The sequence below is a fragment of the Python bivittatus genome, unplaced genomic scaffold, assembly GCF_059951505.1.
Source record: "Python bivittatus isolate LINGU-HERP-01145 unplaced genomic scaffold, Pbiv_v1 ctg000680_np1212, whole genome shotgun sequence".
Lineage (NCBI taxonomy): Eukaryota > Metazoa > Chordata > Lepidosauria > Squamata > Pythonidae > Python > Python bivittatus.
This window is the reverse complement of record NW_028277095.1, coordinates 5407255-5423273: the sequence shown is the minus strand read 5'-3', so window position 1 is coordinate 5423273 and position 16019 is coordinate 5407255. Positions and strand designations below refer to the sequence as shown.

Below are 16019 nucleotides of genomic sequence, written 5' to 3'. Positions count from 1 at the left end.
TATACAAGAAGGATAAAACCAAGGGCACCTTAATCCTGATCCTATGTATTGTGCTAGCTAGGGGTTGTGGGAGTTGAAATCCAGGAGAACAGGTGAGCATCAGATTGGACAAGGCTGCTGTATTCCCCCAACGGAGATCCAACATGGGATCATCCACATCTCCTTTATCTCAGAGGTTTCATTGAGCTTAAGGGAATCCACAGGGTAACAGCAGTACTGTGGGGAGGTGGGGAGGAAATCTAAAAAGAGGAGAAAAATCCAAAGAAGCCAGTGAAGGCCAGGATGCTCAGAGAACATAGGACCTTGCGGAAGAATGGAGATGGGAGGAAAGGGAGAGATGGAAAGAAGGCATAGTTGTCTGCAATCCTGTCAGCCTTCCCAGGTAGACCGGGCAGGAAACACAACCAGGAGCTAATTCTACTTCCTTGTAAGGCTACATTAACAGAATCTTGCAAGTCTGAAAGTACAAATCTCCTGGCATCTCCTTTACAGCCTGAGAAGTTAGGGAGGGTACCTTTGAGCCTCTTGCTCTGCCAGTGTGCAGCTGCGGGCTATGCCCTTCCTTATCTGACCATTCCTTAGGCAGCATCTCTTTGCCCTGTCTCTCAAGGTCTTTCTCACCTACCAATACAAATCCTTAAACAAGAGCTCTTGCCGCTGCAAAAGTTTGCTGTAGACTCCATCAGCATATTGGTCACAAATGTGTCACCAGCAGAGCCTGGTTCCTGGAATTAGTAATAATAATAGTAGTAGTAGTCGTAGTCGTAGTCGTAGTAATAATAATTCTAGTTCCTGGACATCTGGTGATAAGTGGGCTACAGGACTCAGGACTGTTGGCTGAGCAACCAGGGCCAGCAGCTGCAGAACTACTGGAAGAAAAGTTGTTTACCCCTCCCAAATATATAGAAACTGAAAACAAAGAAATAATGATCTGCTATTACAAATCAAGTCCAATGAGAAGAGGCTATCTGAAAAGAATATACCACTTCTGGAAAGAACAACATCCAGAATCATAAATAACAGAACGGAGGCCAGCAGATCAATGTCAATTTATGACACGAAATAAAATATTAACAGAAGTAGAATTGGAAGAACTGCAAAGGTCTACCCAGGGCAAAGAAATCGAAGCCTTGCCAGAATTAGCTGAGATAGTAGAGCCTTCTCCTCAGAAAGAACAAAGCCCTCTAACTAAAAAACAAGAGGAATCAAAGAATAACAGCACAAAAACAACAGAATAAGGTTGTCTGCATTGAAGCTTGTTATAAAGAAACAGCTAGCACAGATATTAAAAGATGCCAATATTGAAACATTAGATATAAGCACCAGCTCACTGCAAGAAACAAACCAACTGACGTACAGCACGGCTGCAGTTAGAACTGAATAACTTAGATGCAAAATCAACAAACAAGAAAAAAGCCAAACAGCGCACCACCAAAATGGAAGATCAGGTTGGAAAATAAGATCAGCATGCTAAGATCAGATGCAAGCAAGCTAGAACAGATGAAAGAAAATAAGCCGAAGAACAAAAAGACCAAAGAATACCTGATCAAGAAATATCACCTAGAAACAAGGAAGATCAAGGAAGCACTGGAAATAATAAAGCAGCAATAACAGCCATAGCCAAGAAGATCAGCAGATATGAAGCTTAAATTGCATTCTGTGAGCAGAATCTCCAGTTTCAGTCAAATCAGAAACATTTCTACCAATCCATCAATGGAGAAACTGCAATGAACCAGTCAACACCTGACAAAGTAGAAACAGTGCAGTTCGGGGCACAACTATGGGACAACCCAAAGAAATATAAGAATACAACTTGGATAAAGGAGGTAGATAGGAATAAAAAAGAAACTGAAATGAAAAACTTGTAATAACAGCAGAAATAGTGGAGAAAAGGGCAAGGAAAATCGAGAATTGGTCAGCACAGGTGAAGATGAACTGCATGGTTTTTGGTTGAAACATCTGACTGCTCTGCACCCACTCACTGCCAAGCAACTTAACAACATACTGCAAGGAGGTGAAATTGAAGATTGGTTAACATCTGGCAAAACCTACCAGATAATGAAAGATCCAGCAAAAGGGGCAGCACCAGGCAACTACAGGCCAATTACCTGCTTGCCAACAACTTTCACATTGCTAACTGGTGTTTTAGCTGATGCAGTCCAACAGCATCTAGCTGAAAACAAGTTCTTTCCATCTGAGCAGAAAGGAAACCGGCCAAACAGCAGAGGAACAAAAGATCAGCTCCTAATTGACAAGATGATTTTGGAAAACTGTAAGAGAAGGAAGACCAACTTGAATGTAGCTTGGATTGATTACAAGAAGGCATTTGACTCCCGGCCACATGACTGGATAATCAAGTGCCTAGAAATAACAGGAGCCAGTAGAAACATCAGAAGCTTTGTGCAAAGATCAGTGGCACAATGGAAGACACCGTTGCTGGTCAATGGTGATAGACTGAAAGAGGTTAGTATCAAGAGAGGAATATTTCAAGGAGTCTCACTATCACCACTACTGTTTGTCATTGCACTGATTCCTCTGTCAACAATACTGAACAAGTCAGGCCATGGCTATCAAACATCAAAAACATCTGCCAGGCTATCCCACCTCCTTTACATGGGCAATCTGACGCTGTATGGAAAAACACCATCAGAAATAGAATCACTGCTCAACACTATCCGAATATACAGCCAAGATATTGCAATGGAGTTTGGGCTGGACAAATGTGCCACCCTGACCATCCACAGGGGAAAAATAGTGGAAACTGGAGGAATCAAGATGCCCAATGGAAATAACATCAAGAGTCTGGATGAAGAAGATCACTACAAATACCTGGGCATCCTTCAGGCTGACAACATCAAAAACACTGAAGTCAAGAAGAAGGTTAGTAGTGAATACATCAGAAGAGTAAAGAAGATCTTAAAGTCCAAACTCATGCTGGAAATACCATCAAGGCGATTAACACCTGGCCAATTCCAGTTATTAGATACACAAAGCTCTGGATAGGAAGACTGGAAAAATAATGACAATGAATCATGCCCTTCATCCACACAGCGATGTTGACAGACTCTACTTACCAAGGAACATAATAGGGCGTGGAAGTACACCAGAGAGTTGAAGAAGAAAAAAGGCATTGGAAGAATATCTGAAGGACAGTGAAGAAGATGCACTGAAGCTAGTACACCATGAAGGCTTACTGAATACCAAAGAAACCAAACTGGCCTACAAGAAAGACCAAATGGAGAATAGAAAAGAGACATAGGAAGGCAAAGTATTACATGGTCAGTACACAAACAAACTAGCAGCAAAGCAGATAACAAGACCTGGCAATGGCTGAGAGCAGGAAAGTTGAAGAAGGAGACAGAGAGGCTAATTCTGGCTGCCTGAGACCAAGCCTTAAGAACAAATGCATACAAAGCCAGAATTAAGACAGCAACAGACAGCAAATGCTGCCTCTGCAAAGAAGAGGAAGAAACAGTGGACCACCTAGTCAGCTGCTGCAAGAAGATTGCACAGACTGACCACAAACAACGGCATGACAAAGTAGCAACAATGGTACACTGGAATATCTGCAAGAAATACCAGTTGCCTGCAAGCAAAAACTAGTGGGACCACAAAACAGACAAAATAATAGAAAATGAAGAAGCTAAAGTACTCTGGGACTTTAGAATTCAAACGACAAGCACCTGCCACATAACCCCCCAGACTTAACCATCATTGATAAGAAAGACCAAAAAGTCTGGATGGTGGACATTGCAATACCTGGAGACAGCAGAAGAGAAGAAAAAGAACTGGAGAAAATCACAAAATATAAAGACCGGCAAATAGAAGTAGAATGACTACGGCAAAGGAAAGCAAAGATAGTCCCAATAGTTATAGGCACCTTGGGTACAATCCCAAAACATCTGGAGCACCCCTTGAAGACCATCGGCATTGGCAAAATCACCATCAGCCCATTGCAAAAGGCAGCTTGACTTGGAACAGCTTCCATCCTGCGACGATGCCTTGAACACCATCAAACAACATCTGCCTATCCCAGGTCCTTGGGAAGGACTCAATAGGTGGACAAAAATGCCAAATCCAGTCTAAGCATCTGGCTGACTGCGACCAAAAATAATAATAATTCCACTCAGGGTTGCGTGACCAGAAGGGAGGCGGGAAGGGGCTGAGAACAGAGGATTTGCAAACACACAAGGGGATTTGTTTAAGAAAAGTGATCGATTTAAAAAAGGGGGGATTTTTTTTTCTTTCCAGTTTCTGGTCTATTTTCAGACGGGATCTTTCTTTTGCCACCTTCCCTCCCCATCCCTGTCTGGTCCTTTTCTGTTTTCTGAGTGTTGTCCTGCTGACAGAGGGCAGGACCGAGTCCTGAGCTCCTTTTCGTTATTCCCTTCTCGAGTTTGGTTGCGAAGAAGAACAAACCCACGGGGGAATAAGGGCATAATAGGGATGAGAAACTTGGAAACAAGGGGCTTGGCGAGGAGCAGTGGAGGCAGGGGAGGGAGAAAGAAGGCTTGCCCAACTAGAACATAAATGGGAGCCCTTTGTAGGCCACACTTGGGGGGAAATTCATGTTATTTCCTTAATTTGTATTGGTTACATCTAGTTCAGTGTTTCTCAACCTTGGGAACTTGAAGAGGCGTGGACTTCAACTCCCAGAATTCCCCAGCCAGCATGGCTGGCTGGGGAATTCTGGGAGTTGAAGTCCACGCCTCTTCAAGTTCCCAAGGTTGAGAAACACTGAGCTAGCTCAAATCTGTTAGGACGCTGTACAAGGACAACATGGGAAGATGGAAATGCTTGTCCATGCGCAGATCAGCATCTCTTCTTTCCCTCCTCTTCCCCTTATTCGGCTCCAAGCCTCCAGCTGTGGCACGGGGGGGAGGAGGAGGGGAGGACCCCTTTGCCATCTCACGTAGCAACAGCCTAGAGCTACTGAGAAATGTTCCAATAACCCTGACTCCTGATTTCCCGATGGCTCCATTTAGCTTCTGAAAAACGCGTAAGATTTCCTACCCTCCCTGGGCCTTTTTTCTGCAGGACTGCCAAGCGGGAGCTACAAAGAACCCGTTTCCAAGTTCGTCTTTGCCACGGCCCTGCCAGATGCTTCGGGCAGAGCGGTGCAAGGCTGTGGCAGTATGCTAGAGACGGTGCCTACGAGATGTTTTGAATACTTGAAACGCGAAGTTAGGTTAGTGTGTTTGCCCAGATATGTGTATGTGATTGGTTTCCATCAAGACTTTTCTCCGCCAAGTTGTGGGGGGCATTCTGGCTTCCTAAACACTGCTATAGCTTGTCCTCTAAAATACTGTGCCCCATTTAGAATCCTATCAATCACAACAGCTATGCAATCAGGGCTGCAATAATCGGGGAGACCATTAGGTGGCAGGAAAGAATGGGGATTTTTCTGCTTCTCTGCTGCCATCTAATGGCTGTACGCACCTGTGCAGCCCAGGTCCAGTAGCCTTGCCTAATATGGACTCCAGAGATCTCCCTGTCTCCCTGTTCCTTATGGGAAACTGTTCAGTTGTGTCGTGCAAAGAATTATCTTCTGAGTCTTCTTTTTTTCCCCACTCTGCTACAAGCAGTGTTTATTTTTATCCCTCCTTAGCTGTTCAGCCTTGCTCAGCCTTCGGTGCCAATTCCCCAGCTTTGAAACCCAGAGGTCTTCACTAGTGCTAATGAGGTTCCTTTAGCATCAGTGGTTTGATGATCCAACCTAGCTGTTTGCTTTCTTTAAAAAAAAAAATGACATTGTTTTGAAGCAATCATGAAACAGTCTTCTTGCCATGGTGGCGACAGCTGAAAGCTGAATTTTGGCATTCATCTCACCAGGCACTCAGGTCAGAGGACAGGCAGATTCAAAATCAGCCTTTTGCTCAGATGGAGGATGTGCAACCTGGCTCACACAGCACTCTAAGCTAAGCATGCTAATTAGTTGGTTCGGTTTGGGTGTAGAGGGTTGTGTGACTGTCCAATGACTGTTATTTTAAAAACATGGTTTTAGGGCTTGTTTTGTGCAAGCACAACCAGTTGTGGTATATTTACTAAACCCTAGCTAAGCAAACCATATTTTAACGCATATGTTTAAGCTCAGCTGGTAAGTGTTGCCTTTTCAGGACCACTGGATTCTCCAGGAAAGAGAAGTCAGAACTGGTAGATCCATGAATCTTCTTAAATAAGACATTTGGAAATCTTTCTTACACAGTCCATAATTCTATATGAAACTCGCTGCCACCATATACAGTGATGTACTGTTTCAGCCACTGCTGATCATATATTACTTTTGCTGTTAAATACGCTGGTTGGGTTCATATGAAACCAGGGCTACCTTATTTGGGCTGCAGACATCCAGACAACCACTAGGGAGCATCAAAGAAGAAAAGTTGCCTTCATCTCTTGGCCTCATTCAGGTTTTTGTAGTCCAGGTCTGCTCAGACAATCCAAAACATTAAGATAGATTAGATTAGAGGGGGGTGGATGGGAATTTTGGGGAGCTGTATGTTGTGGGAACCCAACCAGTGTCTGAGCATATTGTGTGAATCTGACTATATGGCTTATTTGTTTGGGCTTAGCATATTTTGTGAAGATAGCTATGGTACTTGGATAGCAAAGGTTCATGGTGTTGCGTTTCTCAATACTAGCTACTGGTGAATGTGTGCAGGGATGTTTTTTGGACTTCCCCAAAGTCCTAGCCTATCATTTTTGTATCTTGTGGTTCTAGTCCCAATACTAACCAGAGGTGACCTTGCTTAGCTTCCAAGCCCAGACAAAGTGTGTTACCAAGGTAGTTTTTGTAGGATGAATGAAGATAGGGCAGGTACCTTGCCGATTAAACACCGTCATTTCAGGCAAAATTTGTGACACATTGAGAGAACCAGGACAGGTTGAGTCAACCTTTGTCAGGTTGGTTTGGAGCTTTCTGTCACCTGTGAATCTGGCAGCAGGCTCAGCAGGGAACTGTAGGGGGAGGGGAAGTTGCTGCTGCTGAAAATGTGGGGAAGGTCCAGCTTATAGGTCTTTCTTTTTCAGATCAGAGCTTGCTTTTCCCATTCTGATGCAGAGAACAGGCACAGTAAACCCTGGTGTAAACACTAGATGACCCTTAGGGGAACCATTGTCATGTTTTATTCATCCAGTTGAACAGATTTCACAGCCCAGGCGAAAGCACTTGCTGAATCCCTAACTTCTTTAGTGGGTGTGTTATGATTCCCTACCTTCTTGCAAGATACACTCAAGGCAGAAGCTTAGGACTGGGCTTCAGGTTTAGATCTTGCTTAAGGTCTTGGTCAATCTGGCTAGCCTTTCCTAGCCTGATGCCCTTCAGAAGAGTTGGCCTGCGGTTCCTATCTCCCCATCCAAGATGTGGTCCAGAAAGATCCTGGTTCAAGTTACATTTCAGCCATTTGTCCTACATTTCTGTAGTACATCTTGCTCTCAAGGCACATTGTTGGCCTCTGCCCTGCCCAGTTACTTATTCCCAACCCCAGTAAATCCTCTGGATAGCCCTACTTGTATGAAACCTTGGAGAGATGCAACCAGTTGTGTAGATACAGCAGAACTTTGTGAACCAGTAATAGGATTGGGAATATGAAAACATCCCATGTAGCACAGTGGTTGAGCCATAATACAAATTCCAGTCTTTCTTGGCCAGTTTTATTTCTGGTGAGTTTTCCTTCTCTCTCTCTGAACCACCCAAAAGTAGACAGTCAAATTACATACAACTCATATGTGAGCTGAGAATGCAATAACAAGATTGTTGCAGCTAATAAAATGAATTAATCTAGAAAAGAGGCATTTTCTATGTAAGCAGATGCTGGTGTTACCTTCCATGCATCTCAAGAGGTGAGTCACTGACCATCCCAGAAATTCTTCTCTCACCTCAAGAGAAGGCTTTATAACAATCCAGTGTCCACCAGAAATATTAGGAATACAGCTTGCAGAATCCACCCTCAACGTGGCCAAAGACAAAGGAGAAAGTTGTTTTAGAAGGATCTTAAGCATGATAGGACATGGTTCCTAGGCCACAGAGCAGAAAACAACCTTCAGCGGGTGCAGTTATTCAAACTTCCCCCATCAACAGCTACTCTCATCCAACATTATTCAAAATGGCAGAGGTCATTCAATCTCACAAGCCCTTAAAATTGTGGGTACTTTTTGTTTTTCAACCCAAAGCAAGCTCTGATAGGAAAAATAAGATTTGTTGGTTTTCTAGGTCTTTCAAATTGAACTGTGGAAGAGACACACCAGGGAGAGACAAAAGACACAAATAAGAATAGAAGGAGATTAAATTTCAAGGTGTACCCAAACATTTATTTGGCCTAGTAAAGTAACTATTCTTGTGCTCTGAAATGTTGTCTTTTCCCTTTGCTTGAACTTGAGATTTAAAAAAAAAATGGTCTGTCTATTTTTGCTGGATAGTGCCAGTGATTTCTCCAACATGCTTCTCCCACAATCCTCCTAGAACAAGTTTTGCAAATAAGTCTTTCTGTTTCTATGACACATTTGATGGGGAAGGTGATGGATACCCACATGCAGAGTCTTATAAATATCTGTCACCATCATTTGTTGGAAAACCTACCAGTTACATGGGAGGCAGGTCAAGACGGTCCAGATGAGACACCACTCAGTTTACATCACTGCAGATGAAGAATCTGCTTTTAAAACATTCTTCCACCTAATCCTTAAAGACCCAGAAGTTCCATCCTTGGCTTCTAGACTTGCTGAGCAAGACTACAGGGATCCTGAAGGCTGGAATTTGAGCTTCTAGAGTTTGCAACCCAGTGCTTAGGAAAAGATGCCGTGCAAAGTGAGAGATACAGGACAACCAGCAGGTTTAAATTTGCACACCGGAGTCAAAAGAGCGGAATAGGTGCCCAGTGGAAATTGAACGTACTTTTTGGATTTATATGCAACTCCCGTTGTTACTGAGACTGAGTGGCATACAGACCTGATGTCTATAAATCAGGTTAAAACAAGAACAGTAATTACAATAATAGGATAATAAAATGAAAATACAAGGGAGGCAGTAACACCTATATTTATGCACCAGGGAACATAACTTGTAGTAAACAACCCCCCCACCCCCCAAGAGGAAGCAACATTGGGACACCTCAGCCTCCAAACCCTGCTGGAGCAGCCAGGTTTTCACGGCTTCCCTAAGTTCCAAATACAGCTCTTTGTAGTGCTTCCTCCTCCGCTGCCGCCGCCGCCGCCTCCTCCTCCTCCTCTCTGACCATCCCTGTGATTGATGGCTGCGTTGTATACGCCACCATGCTTTTAGTCATCACATTTCAGCACAGCGGGAAAAGCTGGAGCTGGCTAGCAGCCTCTCGGCTCTTGCACATCCAGCGCAGAAGGGAACATCGCGGAAGCAACTCGTTAATATGCGTGGTTTTAACCAAGTTTATGGAGGAAGGCCCCATTGGACTGCAGGCAGTAGCTAAAGCTTTGCAACGGAGCGTGGCCAGATGCATCAGACCAGCTTCCTCAAGTCCTTGGGGCAGCCGGTGGGCCAGATTGTGCAAAGGCAGAAAGCAAGCATGAGCCATCCCAAACACGAAGAGCATGGTGCATGCCTTGACTTGTTTATTTAAACTATATTAATCACTTTTCTGACCAGTGCTCTGGGCGACGTGCACAGCACGAAACAATCAAGAATTCAAATAGCCGTTTAAAGCAACGGCGTGCGGTACAAAAGCAATTACACAGAATGAGGTTTAAAAAGTTCACCTCGAACAAGCTTGCCGTTGGCCCGCTGCCGGATTTCAGGAAGCGGGATGATCTTTCTTCTCTTCCCAGCTGGTTTTTCTTTGACTCTGGTGGCCCAGAGTCTTCCAGGCTTGCAGCCGCCCCAAACAAGGGCCTTCAGCTGTAACTTAGCTGATGAGCTTTTCCATTCTGTGCAGGGAGGAGCAGAGGACTTTGTGACTGACTCTGTAGTTAGTCCAGCCATTCCCTCCACCAGCTGGCTGGGGAATTCTGGGAGTTGAAGTCCACACATCTTAAAGTTGCCCAGGTTGGGAAGCACTGCCCTACACTCCAGTAGCTCCTGCAAGGGTCATCCCATCCAGCAAGACTTGTGGAACGGCCACCAAAGGATGGCGTGGAGGTGTTTGGCTCTGGAATACCTGGGTGAGGGCAGGGAGGTTGACTCAGCCACATCCTTGATGCAGGATTGAACTCTCTGGCTGCCTCCCGAGAAGCCCCCCAAGAAAAAGGCAGGATTCTTGCAGCAGCAGGATCTGAAGAGGGAAAATTTTAGAGCAGAGATTGGCAAGCTTGGGCAGAATCCACTCTGCCCTTTGCTCTGTTTCTGTGAATGTGTGCCCACTGAGAGGCCCCAGCCAGATGTGAGAATCTATTCACCACATTAATATTGGCCACAATCCTGAGAGATTTTGCTATAATATGTCTCTCTCCAGGACATTATTGGAATGTGTCAGTCTTTCAAGATCATCCAGACAAGAAGCACCAACCGTGAATACTAACACTACCTTTATTGTTATTACAGTAACAGAATCTTGCAAGTCTGAAAGCATTTCTTCTCCTTTCCTTCTACCTTCCAGAAAACTGGGGCGGGGGGGGGTCCCTTCTGAGACATTTCCCATGCCCCTTTTCCTTCTGTGGGCTGAGATCTTTGACACACCGGTTGTCCAGTGTGCGGCTCTCCCTCCTGTCTCCCAAGGTCATTCCCACTGACCATTACAGAATGTCAACATGACGCTTGCTTCTAGGTCAATCAATGGGCATAAGTCAGTGTTGTCCAAACTTGGCCACTTTAAGATGAGTGGACTTCAATTCCCAGAATTCCCCAGCCAGCATGGCTGGCTGGGGAATTCTGGGAGTTGAAGTCCATTCATCTTAAAGTGGCCAAGTTTGGACAACACTGGCATAAGTGAAGTGCCAGCTGGAGCAGCAGTGTCTGCAGAGGGGTCAGAAGAAGCAAGATGCCCGTAGCAGCATCACGATCCAAGCTCTACCACAAAGAGGTGTGTCTCTAATTGCAGCATCACCACTGCCACATTGTTGTCTCTTTTGACTGCTTCCTGGGGAGGCCGCTAGAAAGGCGAGAGGCCCATTGTTCCCCTAGTGCATTTGAGGTAGTTTGACCAAGCAAATGCCACGGCCATGGCACATCTCTCTTCTTTTCCCACCAGTTTTCATTGACTGTGATGCAAGAGATTGTGCTCTTGAAATCGTTTTTTTTTAAATATGCAAATTTTCCCACATTCCCACAGGTGGAATATGGCATTTGTACACCTACTCATCAACAAGACAGCCAAAGGAGGTGGATTAAGGTTGTATCTTTCAAAGGAGCACCCTGTTTCCAGGAACTGCAACCTCCCTGGCTTCCCACCCTTCCATTTAGCCCAAGGGAAGAGATCAAGGAAGATCATTTTTCATGGACTCAGAGGTACAGGCTGCCTTGGGGGTTTCAGAGCCGTGGATAGCTGTGAAACTCCATCGTTCGCTCCCTCACCCTTTCCAGTATAAGAAAAGATGCTCAGAAACACCACCAAGTGAAGTGAGAAAGACAGGTTCAAGTGTTTCAAGAATAAGATAGAAAACCAGAAGTCTCTTCCAGAGCAAAAGAAGACTTCTGAATGGTAGCAGAGTAGGATTTTTCACAGTGTTAGGAGATACCGACGGATTTGTGAGTTTCCCTAAAACAGAGTCTCAAGAGCCCTGATGAGAAAAATCAGAATATTCCAGCCACTGAGAAAGCCCGCTTATTCCAGCTTGCCAAAAGGTCACTGAAAATGAGATGTATGCCAAGGATGCGGAGCAAACGTCTCTTCAGATAAGAGGCCTTGGCCAACGCTGACTGTTAACTGATTCTTCTGCGCAGGACCTCCTCATTAGAAGTGGCTGCCTGCTGCTTCTGTCCCCACAGGAAAACGTCCCTCTGGTCCTTCTGAATAACCAAACTGCATGGATGGATGGCAATGGCTAATAATGCCCCTAAAGACAAAGGAAAAGCTCTGAAACGCTGTCAGCTGTCCAACATCTCCATATCCCCTTCAGGCTGGTCAGCCAAGGCCCTCGGAATGGGTCAGAGGCATCCCAAAACAGTCAGCCTCAGGATGGGCCACAGAGACCCTCTGGCTGTCAAAGTTGTTCCACTTAAAGGTTGGGCATCTGCCTGAAGACCATTTGACAAGGATGCAGCAGGGCAGGATGTGAATGACAGCGGGGTGGGGGTTGGGAAAAAACCCAAGACAGCAATCACTTTGCCCCCTTTTCTTAAAAGCTGCATTCTGTGTTTCCAACCCAAATCTCTCTGTGTGAACTGGGAAGTTTGTGGTGAGGAGAAAGCACAAGCAGTGCATGAACGCTGGCTTGAGTTCCTGAAGGAAAAGAAAGCTATAAAGGCAGTAAATAAATAAAGTCAAGTGCATTGACAGCCCTGCAATGTATATACAGTAATGAAAATGGGAATATTTGGGTAGTAACGGGAAAGGGGGGTGTATCCTCAGAGAGGGGGGAGTCAGAAAAATCAAGATGGTGGCTTTGAGTACCCAGTTGCGGCTGCCATCTTGACTTTTTTGGACCGCTCCAAAAACATCACACTAATATTAAAATATATGTATGTGGAGGTGGGCCATTGTCCTATGCAAAGTTGCGAATAAAAATCAAGCCAGAACTTGGATTTAGCAGAGGCAAATACAGCAGTGGACTGAAAAGTGATCTGCTTTTTAGCTGTTACAGCTGTGAAGATAACTCTTAGAAGAACATGGGAAATACTGACTGAAAACTCCAAAAGCCGAGCGGAAACTGAGTCAGGTTTCCAAAAGCAGTGGGGGAGAAACGTCTGCGTTCCTTCCCCTCTAGCGGTTAGCAAAACCAGAAGAAGGGATGGCAAATCATTAAACTTCAATAAGTTATACGATTGGGAATTGGCATTGCCAAGGCAGAAAATTAGAACCTTCTCCATGTGGGATATGCATAGCCTTGCTTAAGGTTTACCATGTTGGTCCAAGTTCACAAGATGCTCTTTGCACATTCATGCCCTTCTACCCAGTCACCTGTTGACACTGTAGCGTTTCTGGCAAAGGCCAGTCCCCACCACCACACAGGACAAGTCACTGCTAACCAGAGTCTCACGTTCTCTCTTCCTGCCCCACAATTATCTTCCACCTCCTCCCAGCACAGAGTATGAGAGGCCACCTTGGAGACCTGGGAGAGGCAAAAACTCATGCGCATATTCAATTTTGCCGAATCAGCACAGCGGAAAAACTCTTTGCAACATGAAGATGGGTGCCCTCTGCTTCTCCTGTGGCCATGCAGGACTTGCAGCCTGATGGGAAATGTGCTGTTCCCACTAGGGCTTCTCGTGTCTTGGCGTTCTGGCCTTCTTCTGCCTAGATAGCATCTTAGGAATAAAAAATTGATAGCAATCAATTGTTTCTATGCTTCCCTCAGTGACTTATGTCATCAAGATCAGCTCTGTTAATCAAAGATTTCAGTGTTACATAAACTTATAGAGCATGGCTGGCTGGGGAATTCTGGGAGTTGAAGTCCACACATCTTTAAGTCATCAAGGTTGAGGAACACTGTTATAGAGAGTGAAGTCCACGTGTATATAGTTGAAGTCCACACATCTTCAAGTGGTCAAGGCTGAGGAACACTGTTATAGAGAGTGAACCCCCATCCACCCCTGAGTTGGCCAGTTGCCTGGTGTGGAGACATCTCAGCTTTTCCTTGTTTGGAATTGATGGTCAGCTTTTCCTTGTTTGGAATTAATGGAGAGAGCAGCCCTCCCTACCTCTCTGGTCCTTGTCAAAATTGGGACCCAGCCTCCACTTCCCGAGGAACAGCACTGCCTGACCTTCCCTCTGCCAACATCAGTACCTTTTTATCAAAACTCCTCTTTCCCTTACTATGTTTTGTCTTGCTGGGTGGTTTCCTCTTTCCCCCAGTCCCTCTTATGCGCCGATGCTCAAGGCAACCTTTCCAAGAAGAGTTTAATTCTAGTAGAGCTCTGTCTCCTTTTGGATCTTGCACCCACATGTTTAGAAGGCACACTCCTTATTACTGATAATTAAAATGGAGCCTCAAGGCCCTATTATTTACATGAGCGGGTGCAGAAAAGACACTGGAAACGCACCTAAAATCTTCAATTAAGCTGAAGGGATGAGCCGCAGTTGGGGGTGTCCAGACAACCTCACTCAGCATCTCTCTCCCTCCTTCCTTGTTCCTTTTTGGTCTCTCCAAGGGCAGAGACCAAACTGGCGTCCCTTCTTCATCTTCCTTTCTTCCAGTGGGTAGGCCTGTTGTAATTTCTTAAACAGCTGTTCTTCTGCAAATTCATGGCCTTCGTGCCTGCAGTCCGTTTGCAAGAACGTTCTGGCTTCTCCTGTTCACTGGGGCCCCTTTCAAAGGCAGGGGTCCTGCCATTCTGAGGCTGATGGTGCCCCTCTGTGCCTCCCTGATATGGAGGGTTGGCACGTGGCTTTGAAGGCTAAGCTAACAAATCATTTGCTCAGCTTCTGCTCCAGAAGAGATGCTGTGAAGAGGGTTCCTCTGGAGCTCAAGGTGCCCACTTTCTCCCTGGTGAGAACTCCCAGCTCATCCTAACCCTTGGGTTTCCTTCCCTCCCTCCTTCAGCCACAGCACCTCCTTGCCCCCTTCTCTCTGTCTTTCCCAGCTGCTTGAAATGTTGGCTTGGTCACTCCTCTGGCCCAGTCGCTGTTCTCTTCACGTCACTTTTCTTCACCCCAAAAAGCAAACGCGGTGAGGGAAGCAAGAGGACAGAGCAGGACTGTGGCTGGTTGCTGTTCTTCATACAAGGACCACTTACAGCAGCTAGGATGTTTGTCAGCTGTACAAAACTGCTGCCAAAGAGGTGGGGGCTATGAGGAAATGTCCCAGGGAAAATGCTCACGAAACGACCACTGGGACAGAGTTGTCTGTTCCCCTGAACTACTCATTCTCTGCTTAACAGAAGGGCTCTGGGTTGTGTTTTGCACACACACAAGGAACCCCAAGGTGAAAGACTCATCTGAAGGAGACTTGGGAGGACAGGGGGGCTCGAGGACTTGTTCAAGTACCTCTTTCCTTTCTGCCTACTCAGATAAATAACTGCTCCGTCTATGAGTCCAGATCTGAAATTGGCAGACTTTTTCAAGCGTTGTATCTAATTTACCACCTCCACATTTACACAGGTTGAGGAGGGAGGGAAGGAAGGAAGACTCTTACAGTAAGAAGATGGGTTTAGCTTTTTCAAAAGGAAGGGGAAGAGGGGAGGAGAGACAGAGCGAGGAAGGAAGGAAGGAAGAAAGCAAGCAATGAATTCCCACTGAAGTCAAACAGTTCAAGGACCAAACACTTCTAAACCTCAACTGAGCTCAACTTTTGGCCATTTATTTATTTCATTTCATATACCACCCCCCCTTCCTAAATGCCTCAGGGCAGTTAGCATTTGAAACATAAGTGAACATTTCCATTTCACTGTACATTTCATTCATTTTACATTCATCAAATACTCTTGAAGGTTTTTTTCCTTCTCCCTTATATTATTATTATTTTATTAGATATTAGTAGTGACAGGCAACTCAGTCTTCTGTACGTTCATGCCTTCCACAGGCTTCCATTTGCAGTTGTTGCAAATGATGCAAAAGAGACTTGCTCCAAATCCAGGAATTTATTGAAGAATTTTTCTATCCCATTTTTCCGCTTCAAAATATGACATTAGATACAACTGTTTACCAGTGGAACTGAAATTGCTGGCTTAACAGACTCCCTCTTTCCTCTCAACCTTCTCTGTGCCATTCCAAAAGCTCGCTCGCTCGCTCGCTTATTTATTTATTTATTTGTTTGTTTGTTTGTTTGTTTGTTTGATCAATTTGTATAGTCACCCATCTCAACAAGTGGCTCTGGGCAGCAAATATTCATTCATTCATTCATTCATTCATTCATTCATTCATTCACTCATTCATTCATTCATTCATTTTTAATGTTGTTACTTATTCACCTTGATTCTTTGCTTTTGAAATGTATCGACAGCATCACTTTCTATA

At 45.0% G+C, this 16019-nt stretch overlaps 1 protein-coding gene across 1 annotated transcript in view; it reads left to right on the top strand.

Moving 5' to 3' along the window:
* The window catches only part of FAM178B (family with sequence similarity 178 member B), a 175438-nt gene that overhangs the window by 132215 nt on the left and 27204 nt on the right, over positions 1 to 16019 (top strand). The gene's annotated exons all lie outside the window — the stretch shown is intronic.